Source organism: Bos grunniens, chromosome 14 (genome assembly GCF_055505025.1).
Source record: "Bos grunniens cultivar Pamir isolate PY7600 chromosome 14, Bosgru_T2T1.0, whole genome shotgun sequence".
Classification (NCBI taxonomy): domain Eukaryota; kingdom Metazoa; phylum Chordata; class Mammalia; order Artiodactyla; family Bovidae; genus Bos; species Bos grunniens.
The window spans coordinates 40,273,666-40,290,243 of record NC_141178.1 but is presented as its reverse complement, the minus strand read 5'-3'; the positions used below and the strand labels follow the sequence as shown (position 1 = coordinate 40,290,243).

General features: G+C 39.1%; 1 long non-coding RNA gene across 1 annotated transcript in view; it reads left to right on the top strand.

Moving 5' to 3' along the window:
• Positions 1 to 1,356: 1,356 nt before the first annotated feature.
• The window catches only part of LOC147359311 (uncharacterized), a 36,304-nt gene continuing 21,082 nt past the window's right edge, over positions 1,357 to 16,578 (top strand). The window contains exon 1 of the long non-coding RNA XR_015140229.1: positions 1,357 to 11,521. This is a non-coding gene — a long non-coding RNA (uncharacterized LOC147359311). The remainder of the gene's footprint in view (positions 11,522 to 16,578) is intronic.

Below are 16,578 nucleotides of genomic sequence, written 5' to 3'. Positions count from 1 at the left end.
TCCTGGAAGATCTTCCAGAAATAAGACCCACTGTCTCACTTTCATTTTTTACTTCTAGAACACCCACATACAACCATGTTAAGTGCTATTTATGTAATTATCCAAGAAAATGTATTTGATAAAGAACTTTGACAATAGCAGAAATTTGGTGCTCCCTATAACTTCAGCCAGAGAAGGTAATGGCACCCCACTCCAGTACTCTTGCCTGGAAAATCCCGTGGACGGAGAAGCCTGGTGGGCTGCAGTCCATGGGGTCGCTAAAGAGTCAGACAGGACTGAACGACTTCACTTTCACTTTTCACTTTCATGCATTGGAGAAGGAAATGGCAACCCACTCCAGTATTCTTGCCTGGAGAATCCCAGGGACGGGGGAGCCTGGTGGGCTGCCGTCTATGGGGTCTCACAGTCGGACATGACTGAAGTGACTTAGCAGCAGCAGCAGCAGCAGCAGCATAACTTCAGCAGAAGGGAATTTTTAGCTGAGCTACCACACTATACTAAAGGAGATTGATAACAGTAATAGTCCTCTGTCCTGGATCAGTGGAAAGGATAAAGGAGCTAAGAAAAGCAGATAAATAAATCCTGTTCTTTTATGAGGACTGGTAAAGAAGGAGGGAGAAATAAATCCATCTGTCAAATAGACTTTCAAAGGATGACTTCATTAGTAAAGCAATTATAATTTTGCTCTGAGTGAATAAACAGAAAAAAATTTGGACAAAATAATAAAGTCATAGTGACAGTATTTTGGCTATAGCAGTGAAAGTGTTATTTGTTTTTATATTGTTGTTGATCTGCATTATTGATATTGAAGCACTTTGGAATTTGGGGTATTGTTTGTGAACCTCAAGATGTTTTATCGTTTTTTTTCAGTTTCTATATTGTTTTCAAGAATTTTGGTCATTTGTGGATTACATGTATTTAAAAAATTTTATAATTTGCTTTGCCTTTTCTGCTTGTTTTTGCCAGATTGTTTTTATCTATGATTCTGGAAATCAACCCAAGTCAGAATTGAGTAAAATTATTCATTGTCATCATCATCATCATGATCACCATAGCTTGATGGGTGTCATATCTTAAAAATCAAAGAATTTTCATATTCTCCAGGAAGTTATTTTACATAGATGTTACTTTTTTTCTTTTTGTTTATTTAACTTTATTGATATAAAAATAATATTTCATTTAACCACCAGAGGGAGTCCCCAAATCTATGGATTCTAAAAGTCAATGAGAGTAAAATAAATAAGTAGCAAATTTTATGGATTTTATGGTTGAAAATAAACAATTCAAACAGCTATTTTTTATGGCATGTGAGCTTACTTATTCAGTCTTTGGTTCATTAAAAGCCTAAAACCTCATTCTACTAGAGATTCCACATTAGTTTAACTAATAGTTATTAAATAAGAGGCTATGGATATTTTCCCTAGAAGAATCAAGTTTTATAAGTATTTCCCCACCCCCACTCCCACCCTCAGCCACAAATACTATGCGAGTGTGGAATGGGAGAGGGAATTATCCAAAAGTTTCCTGCAGGCAGACCAAACCTACCACACTGGCTCTCCAGGGATGAAGGATCTTGTATCTCCCAGAAAAACCTCCCTTTCAAATATCAGGCCTCTGAGTCACATTTCCCTGCTGCTTGCCAAGTGTCTTAGAGTCGGACAATTCTTAGGAGGGACACTTCCTAGGAGCACCCTGGCATTTATCTGTTGCCCCTGTACCCGATTTTAAAACTTCTGCAAGTTTTCACACACAGTAACTCCATCAGCCCTATTACATGGCCACTGCAATTGCACAGAAATTAAGGAACTTACCTCAAGCCATGGAGAAGATGAATGAGAGACCTGGGGTTGCGTCCAGGACTCTTAGCTGCATTGGTTGGTATATTGCCTTTCACTTCTTCACAAGGCTGCAAGTTGGCCTGCTTCTGCCAGTGATGCTTAATTAGAATCAAAAATTTTTTTAATTTATTATTTTTTATTGAAGGATAATTGCTTTACAGAATTCTGCTGTTTTCTGTCAAAACTCAACATGAATCAGCCATAGGTATACATATATCCCTCTCCTTTGAAACTCCCTCCCATCTCCCTCACCATCCCAACCCTCTAGGTTGATACAGAGCCCCTGTTTGAGTTTCCTAAGCCACATAGCAAATTCCTGTGGGCTATCTATTTTACATACGGTAATGTAAGTTTCCATGTTACTCTTTCCATACATCTCACACTCTTCTCCCTTCTCCCCATGTCCATAAGTCTGTTCTCTATGTCTGTTTCTCTATTGCTGCCCTGTAAATAAGTTCTTCAGTATCATTCTTCTAGATTCCATACATATGTGTTAGAATATGATACTTTTCTTTCTCTTTCTGACTTTCTTCACTCTGTATAATAGGTTCCAGGTTCATCCACCTCATCTGAACTGACTCAAATGTGTTCCTTTTTATGGCTGAGTAATATTCCATTGTGTATATGTACCACAACTTCTTTATCTATCCATTTGTTGATGGACATATAGGTTGCTTCCATATCAGCTATTGTAAATAGTGCTGCAGTGAACAATGGGATATATGTGTTTTTTTTTTTTTCAGTTTTGGTTTCCTCAGGGTATATGCCTAAGAGTGGGGTTTCTGGGCCATATGGTGGTTTTAAGCAATCTCCATACCATCTTCCATAGTGGCTGTATCAATTTACATTCCCACCAACAGTGCAAGAGTGTTCCTTTTTCTCCACACCCTCTCCAGCATTTATTGTTTGTAGATTTTTTGATGACGGCCATTCTGACAGGTGTGAGGTAATATCTCATTGTAGTTTTGATTTGCATTTCTCTAATAAAGAGCGATGTTGAGCATCTTTTCATGTGTTTGTTAGCCATATGTATATCTTCTTTGGAGAAATGTCTGTTTAGGTCTTTCCCCCATTCTTTGATTGGGTTGTTTATTTTTCTAGCATTGAGTTGTATGCTGATGCTGCTAAGTCGCTTCAGTCATGTCTGACTCCACGCGATCCCATAGACAGCAGCCCACCAGGCTCCCCTGTCCCTGGGATTCTCCAGGCAAGAACACTGGAGTAGGTTGCCATTTCGCTGCCTGTATATTTTGGAAATTGATCCTTTGTCAGTTGTTTCATTTGCTATTGTTTTCTCCCATTCTGAGGATTGTCTTTTCACCTTGCTTTTAGTTTCCTTTGCTGTGCCAAAGCTTTTAAGTTTAATCAAGTTCCACTTGTTTACTTTTGTTTTTATTTCTGTTACTCCAAGAGGTGAGTCGAGAGGATCTTTTCATCGAGTGTTTTGCCTATGTTTTCCTCTAAGAGTTTGATAGTTTCTTGTCTTACATTTAGGTCTTTAATCCATTTTGAGTTTATCTTTGTGTATAGTGTTAGGAAGTTCTCTAATTTCATTCTTTTACATGTAGCTGTCCAGTTCTGCCAGCACCATTCATTGAAGAGGCTGTCTTTGCCCCATTGTATATTCTTGCCTCCTTTGTCAAAAATAAGGTACCCATAGGTGCATGGATTTATTTCTTGGTTTTCTATCTTGGTCCATTGGTCTATATTTCTGTTTTTGTGCCAGTACCATACTGTCTTGATGACTGTAGCTCTGTAGTATAATCCAAAGTCAGGAAGAGTGATTCTTCCAACTCCATTCTCAAGACTGCTTTGGATATTTGGGGTCTTTTGTGTTTCCATATGAATTGTGAAATGTTTTGTTCTAGTTCTGTGAAAAATGCCATTGATAATTTGGTAGGGATCGCATTGAATCTGTAGATTGCATTTGGTAGTAGAGTCATTTTCACAATATTGATTCTTCCTATGCAGGAACATGAAATAGCTCTCCATCTGTTTATGTCATCTTTTATTTCTTTCATTAGTGTCTTATAATTTTCTGTGTACAGTTCTTTTGTCTCCTTAGATAAGTTTATTCCTAGATATTTAATTCTTTTTGTTGCAATGGTGAATGGGATTGATTCCTTAATTTCTCTTTCTGATTTTTCATTGTTAGTATGTAGAAATGCAAGGGACTTCTGTGCATTGATTTTGTATTCTTCAACTTTGCTAAATTCACTGATTAGCTCTAGTAATTTTCTGATATTATTTTTAGGGTTTTCTATGTACAGTATCACATCATCTGCAAACAGTGAGAGCTTTACTCCTTCTTTTCCTATCTGGATTCCTTTTTATTTCTTTTTCTTCTCTGAGTGCTGTAGCTAGGACTTCCAGAACTACGTTGAATAATAGTGGTGAAAGGGGGCATCCTGGTCTTGTTCCTGATCTTAGGGGGAATACTTTCAGTTTTTCACCATTGAGAATAATGCTTGCTGTAGGCTTATCATATATGGCCTTTACTATGTTGAGGTAGGTTCCTTCTATGCCCATTTTTTGAAGAGTTTTAATCATAATGGGTGCTGAATTTAGTCAAAGGCTTTTTTTGCATCTATTGAGATGATCATGTGGTTTTTATCTTTCAATTTGTTAATATGGTGTATCACATTGATTGATTTGCATATATTAAAGAATCCTTGCATCCCTTGAAAAGACCCAACATGATCATGGTGTATGAGCTTTTTGATGTGTTGCTGAATTCTGTTTGCTAAAATTTTATTGAGGATTTTTGCATCTATGTTCATCAGTGATATTGGCCTGTAGTTTTCTTTTTGTGTGTGTTGTCTTTGTCTGGCTTGGTATCAGAGTGATGGTGGCCTCGTAGAACGAGTTGGGAAGTGTTCCTTCCTCTGCAATTTTTTGAAAGAGCTTTAGAAGGATAGACATTAGCTTTTCTCTAAACGTTTGACAGAATTCTCCTGCGAAGCCATCTTGTCCTGGGTTTTTGTTTTTTGGGAGATTTTTGACCACAGCTTCAATTTCACTGCTTGTAATTGGACTGTTCATAATTTCTATTTCTTCCTGGCTCAGTCTTGAAAGATTGAACTTTTCTAGGAATCTGTCCATTTCTTTCAGGTTATCAATCTTATTGTCATATAGTAGTTCATCAGTTCAGTTCAGTCACTCAGTCGTGTCTGACTCTTTGTGACCCCATGAACTGCAGCACACCAGGCCTCCTTGTCCATCACCAGCTCCTGGAGTCCACTCAAACCCATGTCCATCAAGTTGATGATGTCATCCAACCATCTCATCCTCTGTTTTCCCCTTCTCCTCCTGCCCCCAATTCTTCCCAGCATCAAGGTCTTTTCAAATGAGTCAGCTGTTCGCATCAGGTGGCCAAAGTATTGGAGTTTCAGCTTCAACATCAGTCCTTCCAATGAATACCCAGGACTGATCTCCTTTAGGATGGATTGGTTGGATCTCCTTGCAGTTCAAGGGACTCTCAAGAGTCTTCTCCAACACTACAGTTCAAAAGCATCAATTCTTCAGTGCTCAGCTTTCTTTATAATCCAACTTTCACATCCATACATGACCACTGGAAAAACCATAGCCTTGACTAGATGGACCTTGTTTGGCAAAGTAATGTCTCTGCTTTTTAATATGCTATCTAGATTGGTCATAACTTTCCTTCCAAGGAGTAAGCATCTTTTAATTTCATTGCTGCAATTGTCATCTGCAGTGATTTTGGAGCCCAGAAAAATAAAGTCAGTCACTGTTTCCACTGTTTCCCCATCTATTTGCCATGAAGTGATGGGACTGGATGCCATGATCTTAGTTTCCATAGTTGTTCATAATAGTCTCTTATAATCCTTTGTATTTCTGCATTGTCTATTGTAACCTTTCCTTTTTCATTTCTAATTTTGTTGATTTGATTCTTCTCTTTTTTTTTCTTGATGAGTCTGGATAAAGGTTTGTCAATTTTGTTTATCTTCTCAAAGAACTAGCTTTTAGTTTTATTAATCTTTACTACTGTTTCTTTCATTTCTTTTTCATTTATTTCTGCTCAGATCTTTATGATTTCTTTCCTTCTACTAATTTTTTTTTCCTTTGTTCATCTTTTTCCAGTTGTTTTAGGTGTAAAGTTAGCTTGTCTATTCAATGTTTTTCTTGTTTCTTGAGGTAGGATTGTATTGCTGTAAACTTCCCTCTTAGAACTGCTTTGCTGCATCCCATAGGTTTTGATTTGTTGTGTTTTCATTGTCATTTGTTTCTAGAAAGTTTTTTATTTCCCTTTTGATTACTTCAGTAACCTGTTGGTTATTTAGAAATGTGTTGTTTAATCTCCATGTGTTTGTGTTTCTTACAGTTTTTTTCACCTAATTGATATCCAGTCTCATAGCGTTGTTGTTGGAGAAGATGCTTGATAAGATCAATTTTCTTAAGTTTCCTGAGGCTTGATTTGTGACCCAAGATGTGCTTCTATCCTGGAGAATGTTCTGTGTGAAGAGAAAAATGTGTACTCTTCTGCATTTGGATGGAATGTCCTGAAGATATCAATGAGATCCATCTCATCTCATGCATCATTTAAGACTTGTGTTTCGTTATTAATTTTCCCTTTTGATGATCTGTCCATTGGTGTCAGTGGGGTGTTAAAGTCTCCTACTATGATTGCATTATTGTCAATTTCTCCTTTTATGTCTGCTAGTGTTTGTCTTATGTATTGAGGTGCTCCTTTGTTGGGTTCATAGATATTTACAATTGTGAAGTCTTCCTCTTGGATTGATCCCTTGATCAATGTAGTTATGTGGTGTCCTTCCTTATCTCTTGTAATCTTCTTTATTTTAAAGTCTACTTTATCTGATATGAGGATTGCTACTCCAGCTTTCTTTTGCTTCCCATTTGCAGGGAATATATTTTTCCATCCTCTAACTTTTAGTCTATATGTGTCTTTAGGTATGAAGTGGGTTTCTTGTAAACAGCATATATATGGGTCTTGCTTTTGTATCCATTCAGCCAGTCTGTGTCTTTTGGTTGAAGCATTTAATCCATTTACACTTAAAGTAAGTATTAATATATATGTTCCTATTGCCATTTTGTTAATTGTTTGGGGTTGATTTTGTAGATCTTCTCTTGTATTTCTTGCCTGTATAAATCCCTTCAACATTTGTTGTAAGGCTGGTTTGGTGGTACTGACTTCTCTTAACATTTGCTTGTCTGAAAAGCTTTTGATTTCTCCTTCAATTTTGAGTGATTTCCTTGCCACATACAGCAATCTTGGCTGTAGATTTTTCCCTTTCAGTACTTTAAATATATCCTGCCATTCCCTTCTGGCCTGAGGAGTTTCTGCTGAAAGATCAACTGTTAAACATATGCGGTTTCCCTTGTATGCTACTTGTTGCTTCTCCCTTGCTGCTTTTAATATTCTTACTTTGTGTTTAGTCTTTGTTAGTTTGATTAGTATGTGTCTTGGTCTGTTTCTCCTTGGGTTTATCCTGTGTGGGACTCTTTGTGGCTCTTGCACTTGATTGACTATTTCCTTTTCCATGTTGGGGAAATTTTCAACTATAATCTAGTCAAAAATTTTCTCATACCGTTTGTTTTTCTGTTCTTCTTCTGGGACCCCTATAATTCGAATGTTGGTGTTTTTGCTAATGTCCCAGAGGTCTCTGAGACTATCCTCAGTTCTTTTCATTGTTTTTACTTTATTTTGATCTTCAGAAGTTATTTCCACCATTTTATCTTCCAGCTCACTGATTCATTCTTCTGCTTCAGATATTCTGCTATTGATTCCTTCTAGAGTATTTTTAATTTCAGTAATTGTGTTGTTTGTCTCTGTAAGTTTATTCTTTAATTCTCCTGCTGCTGCTAAGTCGCTTCAGTCATGTCCAACTCTGTGTGACCCCATAGACGGCAGCCCACCAGGCTCTCCCGTCCCTGGGATTCTCCAGGCAAGAACACTGGAGTGGGTTGCCATTTCCTTCTCCAATGCATGAAAGTGAAAAGTGAAAGTGAAGTCTCTCAGTCGTGTCTGACTCTTAGCGACCCCATGGACTTCGTTGCCTTCTCCCAGGTCTTTGTTAATTGATTTTTGCATTTTCTCCATTTTGTTTTCAAGGTTTTTGATCATTATTATCATTATTCTGAATTCTTTTTTCAGGTAATTTGCCTATTTCCTCTTCATTTATTTGGACTTCTGTGTTTCTAGTTTGTTCCTTCATTTGTGTAGCATTTCTGCCTTTTCATTATTATTATTTTTTAACTTATTGTGTTTGAGGTCTCCTTTTTCCAGGCTTCAAGGTTGAATTCTTTTTTTCCTTTTGATTTCTGCCCTTCTAAGTTTGGTCCAGTGGTTTCTGTAAGCTTCATATAAGGCGAGATTTGTGCTGAGTTTTTGTTTGTTTTTCCTCTGATTGGCAAGGCTGAGTGGGATGGTAATCCTGTCTGCTGATGATTGGGTTTGTATGTTTGTTTTGCTTGTTGTTTAGATGGGTTGTCCTGCAACAGGGTGCTACTGATGGTTGGGTGATGCCACGTCTTGTATTTAAGTGGTTTCTTTTGTGTGAGTTCTCACTATTTGATACTCCCTAGGGTTAGTTCTCTGGTATTCCAGGGTCTTGGAGTCAGTGCTCCCACTCCAAAGGCTAAGGGCTTGATCTCTGGTCAGGAATGAAGATTCCACAAGTGGTTTGTTATGGCATTAAGTGAGATTAATAGAAATATCCAAAAATGAGAAACCAAAGATGAACTCCAGACAAATGACAGTTACAAAATCAGGCAATTAATAATTAAAATAATGGAATATACACATATACATATACAATCATGAGCAAAGTCAAAACAACCCAACAAAAATACAGTATATTGATGTGGCAAACAAAGGAAATTAAAAAATTATATTTACCAGTTAAGAACAAAACTAACTAAAGCACAAACTGGAAAACAAAACTAAAGCAAGGTGCTAAGTGGTGAATAAAGCAATGAAAACAAATCTAACATATATGTTAAGAGGAAAAGAAAGAAAGCATAGATATGGAAAATTAAATAGAGGTAGATGAAGAAGATTTATATACATTAAAGATTAACTGCAAGGGGGAAAGAACAGGAGGAAAGAAAAACAAAGAATAAATGTAGAAAAAATATAATATGCTTAAAAAGTTAAAAATTAAAATTATAAAAAAAAGAAAAGAAGAAAAAAATGGAAAAAGAAAGAAAAATGGAAAAAAAAGAAGGAAAACTCCACAGAACTGCAAAACCCCAATGTAGTAGCAGTTTTATAACAACAATAAAAAAGTGTGACTGAATACACACATACATATACTCCCATAAGCAAAATCAAAGCAGTCCAACAAAAATAAGGTACAATAGATTGACACGGCAGACAAAGGAAACCAAAAGTTGTATCTCCCAGAACAAAACTAACTAAAGCACAAACAGGAAAACAAAGCTAAAGCAAGGTGCCAACTGGGAAATAAAACAATGAAAATAAAACTAACAAATATGTTAAGAGGAAAGGAAAGAAAGAAAAGAAATAAAGAATAGATATGGAAAGTTAAATAGAGCTAGATAAAGAAGATGTATATACATTAAAGATTAACTGCGAGGGAGAAAGAACAGTAGGAAAAGCAAACAAAGGAATAAATGTAGAAAAAGTATTAATAGGTTTAAAAAATTAAAATTAAAAAAAGAAAGAAAAAAGAAAAAAAAAAAAAAGGAAAACTCCACAGAACTGCAAAGGCCCAATGTAAAGGCAGAGATTTTTAACAACAATAAAAAATGTGACTGAGGGGAAAAAAATGCTCAAAAGCTTAATTAGATTTCATAGTGCCAATAAAATTGACAACTACAGCAGAGAGGGAGAAAAAGTAAAAAAAAAAAGATAGAGAGAGAGAGAGAAAGAAAAAATCTATAGAACAAGTCAAAACATAAGAATAACAAATGTTTTTCTTGAGTCACTGATGTCAGAGTCCTTTTTCTCGCTGGAGTCACAGTCCACCTCACCTCCCTAGGATGTCCTCCAACACTGTGCTGATCTCTGGACCTGCTGTGGGTGTAGCTCAGAGTCTAATCTGGACCTACTCCTGTGTGTTCTTGCTTCCAATGTCCACAGCTATCAGAACTAGTGCCTTTTCTTTTGTGGAAGCTCTCAGCGACCTTTTATATATTCCATAGGCAGAGAGTCTGCCTAGTTAATTGTGTGGATTTAATCTGCAGCTTGTACAGCTTGTGGGAAAATTTTGGGTCTTCTTCCTTAGCCACACTGCCCCTGGGTTTCAATTGTGGTTTTACTTCCACTTCTGCATGTGGGTTGTCCACTGGGGTTTTCCCCTGAGGCTGCCTTGGAGGACTTGGGTTTGCCCCTGTGAGGGCCAGGTGTGGAGGTGGTGCAGCTGCTTGGGTTGCAGGGGTTCTGGCCACACCAGGTACTCAGGGGAGTTGGCGGCTAGGGCAGCAGGAAACATAGTGCTCTAGTGGATGTGAGAGTTGGACTGTAAGAAGGCTGAGCACCGAAAAATTGATGCTTTCAAACTGTGGTGTTGGAGAAGACTCTTGAGAGTCCCTTGGACTGCAAGGAGATCCAACCAGTCCATTCTGAAGGAGATCAGCCCTGGGATTTCTTTGGAAGGAATGATGCTAAAGCTGAAACTCCAGTACTTTGGCCACCTCATGCGAAGAGTTGACTCATTGGAAAAGACTCTGATGCTGGGAGGGATTGGGGGCAGGAGGAGAAGGGGACGACAGAGGATGAGATGGCTGGATGGCATCACTGACTCGATGGACGTGATCACTGAGTGAACTCCGGGAGTTGGTGATGGACAGGGAGGCCTGGCGTGCTGCAATTCATGGGGTCGCAGAGTCGGACATGACTGAGCGACTGAACTGAACTGAACTGAACTGAAGCGTATGGCAATCAGTATTGGCCAATATGCTTCAGTATTCATGCTTGGAGATTCCCTGTCCCTGACAGAGAAGGCTGGCAGGCCACAGTCTACAGGGCCACAAAGAGTCAGACAAGACCAAAGCGACCCTGTGCGCATAGGCGCAAGACTTTTTTCGCCTGTGGCAGCTCTTCCCCAGTGAGAGTTTTGAGCATGTAGGCGGCACAGCTGCTTGGCTTGTGGAGACCCTGACGGTGCCAAATGTGCAGGGACATGGACCGTCTCTGCCGCAGGAGTATGGCCCTATCAGAGTCTTTTTTCAAACCTCTTGTAGCTGGCATTCAGAAGGCCTCTTTGGTTAGTCTTTCTTTGTAGCTCTGCCTGTTTAGGCACTTAGAGGGCTCCCTTGCCTGGGTCTTTCTCTGTTGTTCCACATGTTAGGCACATAGAGGGGACCCCTGGTTGGGGTCCTGCTCTGCAGATCAGAGCATCAGGCACTTAAAGGGGCACCCTGGGTGGGGTTCTACCTTGTAGTTCAGTGCGTCAGAGGTTTGATGGGCCAGCCTATTGTTTAGCTTCCGATGCTGGCCTGTGGAAAGAAAGGCTTTGGTGATGGCTCCACACCCCATGCGTGACTCAGCAGTATCGCCCTGCTTCCAGAGCTGCCTGGCTTTCCTTCACAGGCATTTCCCATCACAATCTCCTCCCTCACATCCCCTCAATCTGTCTCTCCAGAGTCAACAGCAGCCCTCGCTCTGGGATTGCTCCACAATCCCTAAACTCCAGCTCCCAGCCGCTGTGCCTTCCAGAGGACCTGCGTCCCTGCCCAGGGTATGTATGGCTGTGGCAAGGACTGTCTGATTCTCATTCCATTTAGCTGTCACAGATCAGTTGTTTCACTCTCAGCCTTAAATGTTCTTCCTCTGACTCAGACCATTGCCCCGATATGGGGATTGGATCCCTGCTTCAGTTCCCCCACTCGCTGAGGGCAGGTCCAGTCCTACCAACACTTCTGTTTTTCCCTCTAGTTCCTTCCTTCTACTGAGTTTGAGTGGTTCTATATATTCTTTTCCACTGGTCAGTTACTCCTGTCCGCTCTCAGATGGTGTTCTGCATGCACTCTGCGTCTGAAGATGTTTTCCTGATGTGTCTGTGGAGAGAGATGTACTCCATGTCCACCTACTCCTCTGCCATCTTATTCTCCCTGAGAATCAAATATTTTAATTCACATTTCTGAGTGGAAGTCAATGGTATTTCACCACCATAACTAGAATATTGTCTCTATAAAAAAATTAATTCCTGCTGTATTTAAAATGGATAACCAACAAGGACCTGCTGTATAGCATAGGGAACTCTGTTCCATATTACCTAATTAATTACCTAATATTACCTAACAACATAAATGGGAAAAGAATTTGAAAAATAATAGATACATATACATGTATAGCTGAATCACTTTGCTGTACAACTGAAACTAACACAACATTACTAATCAAATATACTTCAATATAAAATAAAAAGATAAAAAAACAAATTACAAACCCAGAATAGTGGTGAAATATATTCATTCAGATTCAGCATTGATATATTCTTCCTTCCTCACCTTTAACCTCTTATTCTCTCCAGTGAAGTGAAAATCACTCAGTCGTGTCCAACTCTTTGTGACCCCATGGACATACAGTCCACAGAATTCTCCAGGCCAGAATACTGGAGTAGGTAGCCTTTCCCTTCTCCATGGGATCTTCCCAACCCAGGGATCTAAGCCAGGTCTCCCACATTGCAGGTGGATTCCTTACCAGCTGAGCCACAAGGAAACTCCAAGAATACTGAAGTGGGTAGCCTATCCCTTCTCCAGTGGATCTCCCTGACCAAGGAATTGAACCAGGGTCTCCTGCATTGCAGGCAGATTCGTCCAGGATGCTTGCAAATGCAGTCACTATATCAATAACAAGATTTAACAAAGGCACTGCCTCAATGTTAGCATTTTGGACAAAAAAATATATTGTATTTGATTTCAGGGTAGCTCTGCAACTGAACTATGTAGTTGGAAAACTGTTTGTGAAAATCAAGTGAAATATTAAATACATAAGGTCTCCCAGGTACCCAAGAAAGTACTAAGCTCTGAGGCCCATGGTGATTATCCCGTAATGCTGGACCAGCATTTCTACAGCCAGAGTCACAGGAGCCTAGGAAATCTGTCACTGTCAGACCCTACAATATTCTAGCTCCTTCAGAAGCTTGGGGCATCCTGAGTGCTATGTTCCCCTCCCCTCATCCTCCACTGGCCTTGCCCCACCTTACAAAGCCCAAAGTGTCAGGATTGATTTTATGCTGAAATAGTGGGGTCCCCAATGATACACATTCTGTAACCTGAATTGATCCCCTGGAGAAGGAAATGGCAATCCATTCCAGTACTATTGCCTGGAAAATCCCATGGACAGAGGAGCCTGGTAGGCTACAGTCTATGGGGTCGCAAAGAGTCAGACACGACTGAGCAACTTCACAACTTCACAACCTGAACTGAAATACACATAACCCATGTATTATGGCTGCTGCCTCCTTGGCTTACCACAGGGGGCAGACACCAACCAATAAAGTGTTTAAAGAAACAAATTCCCAAGGAGAAGCAAGGAGTTACAGAAATGTAGAAAGATGAAAAGGATAAATTTTCAAATGTGTATTCTGGTGCCACCTTACTAGTGCATCACATGAAATGGAGTTTATTTTACTTCTTTAAAAATAAAGAGCTCTTCACTAATGCTAAATGTGCATGAGCTGAAGGTTTGAAGCTAGGGTGATAACATTTTTCTGCAGAAAAATACTTCTGGATGGTATTCTCTTTTTTACACCTCGTATTTCAAATTTAATAATTCTATGAATGTTTTGCTCAGATGTTATAATACCCCCCAATGAATAATACATTCTTAGAAAACATCTTTCCCAAGGGAGAAATCCCATGAACATTTATTTTAACTCCCCTTGCCAGTCATTGGTTTTCATCCTTTTCTTTCTAAAAACCTGAGCAAAGACACATATAGCATTGTTATTTTCAATAAAATAAGCTATATGCCAAAGTCAAAAATCTCAAATGTATGGAAAGCATTATGAAGTATTACATTACTGGTTATTGCTCTGTACAGACTTGCCTATGCTGTCTTGTCTTTAATTTTAGCAGAATGGTGATGTACAGGAACAGCTAAGCCTGACTGCTAGGATCTGAAATTTTGCTTCACCACTTACTGAGTTATCTTGAACATGCTATAATTTCTTTTTATCTCAGTTTTTCCATCTATAAAATGGAGATAATAACTGCTGCTGCTGCTAAGTCACTTCAGTCGTGTCCGACTCTGTGCAACCCCATAGACGGCTGCCCACCAGGCCCCGCCGTCCCTGGGATTCTCGAGGCAAGAACACTGGAGTGGGTTGCCATTTTCTCCTCCAATGCATGAAAGTGAAAAGTGAAAGTGAAGTCACTCAGTTGTGTCCAACTCATAGTGACCCCATGGACTGCAGCCCACCAGGCTCCTCTGTCCATGGGATTTTCCAGGCAAGAGTACTGGAGTGGGGTGCCATTGCCTTCTCCCTACCATATTGTTCTGAGGGTTAATTGAGTTGATATTTGTTAATTATGGACATTTATTTAATAATAGAAAAGTGTCTGGCAATTGCATTTGTTTAAGTAAAACACATATATATTTTTTCATAGCATTACTATGCACTAGGTCAACATTATTATACTAATGATTTGGTCTCCTTTTCCTTTTCCATCCAGAATGTTTGTATTAGTTCATTTGACATAAGATGCCTTTGGGAGCTGTGTGTTTCAGTTTTCTCATCTATGGAATGGTGATGATGATCTTGTCTTAGAGATCTAAGAAGAGATGGAGTGAGGTAGTACATGTGAAATGCTTGGGAAAAGTTATGGCTATAATAGGCATGCAATAAATTCTCATGATAAATAAAAATAACTATGTGCAATGTCATCAGCAAAACTCAAAAACTCGCGTAAAGATTCAAGGAGATAAAATGAGTATCACAGAAATGAAATACTCATTTATTAAAATATTTAGATTGTTTTGTTCTTTGATTTATCAGATTCAAATTAGAGCTATTCACTCTATATTTTCAAAAGAGAGTGGGTGATTCATGTCAGTTCAGTTCAGTTCAGTCACTCAGTCGTGTCCAACTCATTGCAACCCAATGGACTGCAGCACTGCCAGGCTTCCCTTTCCATCACCAACTCCTGAAGCTTGCTCAAACTCCACTGAGTCAGTGATGCCATCCAACTATCTCATCCTCTGTTGTCCCCTTTTCCTCCTGCCTTCAGTCTTTCCCAGCATCAGGGTCTTTTCCAAGGAGTCAGTTCTTTGCATCAGGTGGCCAAATGATTGGAGCTTCAGCTTCAGCATCAGTCCTTCCAATGTATATTCAGGACTGATTTCATTTAGGATTGACTGCTTTGATCTCCTTGCAGTCCAAGGGACTCTCAGAATCTTCTCCAGCATCGTAGTTCAAAAGCATCAATTCTTCAGCACTCATATTTCTTTATGGTCCAACTCTCACATCCATACATGACTACTGGAAAAACCACAGCTTTGATTAGACAGACCTTTGTCTGTAAAGTAATGTCTCTGCTTTTTAATATGCTGTCTAGGTTTTTCACAGCTTTTCTTCCAAGGAGCAAATGTCTTTTAATTTCATGGCTGCAGTCACCATCTACAGTGATCTTGGAGCCCAGGAAAATAAAGTTTGTCACTGTTTCCATTGTTTCCCCATCTATTTGCCATGAAGTGATGGGACTGAATGCCATGATCTTGGTTTTTTGAATATTGAGTTTTAAGCCAGCTTTTCCACTCTCTTCTTTCACTTTCATCAAGAGACTCCTTGGTTCTTCTTCACTTTCTGCCATAAGAGTGAAGTCATCTGCATATCTGAGTTTATTGATATTTCTCCTGGCAGTCTTGATTCTAGCTTGTGCTTCATCCAGCCTGGCATTTTGCATGATGCATAGAAATTAAATAAGCAAGGTAACAATATACAACCTCAATATACTCCTTCCCCAATTTGGAACCAGTCCATTGTTACATGTTGGATTCTAACTGTTGCTTCTTGACCTGCATACAAATTTCTCAGGAGGTAGGTAAGGTGGATGTATGGCAAAACCCACCACAATGTTGTGAAGAAACTACCCTCCAATTAAAATAAATAAATAAACTCAAAAAGAAAAAGAAAAAAATTGGAACTAACTATGTGCCTAACAAATGGTAGCTTCTGCTCTTTGGGGTTAAAAGAAAAAAATATTTGGACAGAATTTTCATTTGCAATGAAAAATCCTGAAAAAATTTCTTCCTGTGCATATTTTCTTCTTTTCATTTAGTTTTAATGTTTCAGCACCAAAATATTTTCCAGGAAAAAGAAGTATTGTGCTAGAACTGTGGGCTTGTGGAATGGTAGGACAGATTGAATTTAGGAACGTAGGTTCTTAGGGTCACATGGGCCCACTGAGGTGTGGAGATTTTTTTGGAAAGCCTCTAAAGTATGCAATTGGAAGGAAATTAGAAGGCTCTGAAGAAGGTGTGGCAGTGGCCAAGAAATGCAAAGAGAATACTAGACTGAGAACTCTTGTGTAGGAAGAGTCTATGTCAGAGCAGTTTAGCTAATGCCAGATAGACCTTGTTCAATCACAAGGACTGGAGCTTGGGGCAGCACTCTAATAACTAGGCAAACTGATAAGGACAAGGCAGCACAAAGACTTAATAGAAAAGATACAGCTTTACTAGGGCAGAACGCAGTTACTGAAACTGAGCTACAATAGCCTAAGTTTAGAGATGAGGATATACCTTGAAAACAAAATGAGAAATGTCCCTTCTTAGCGAAAACTTAGGTTA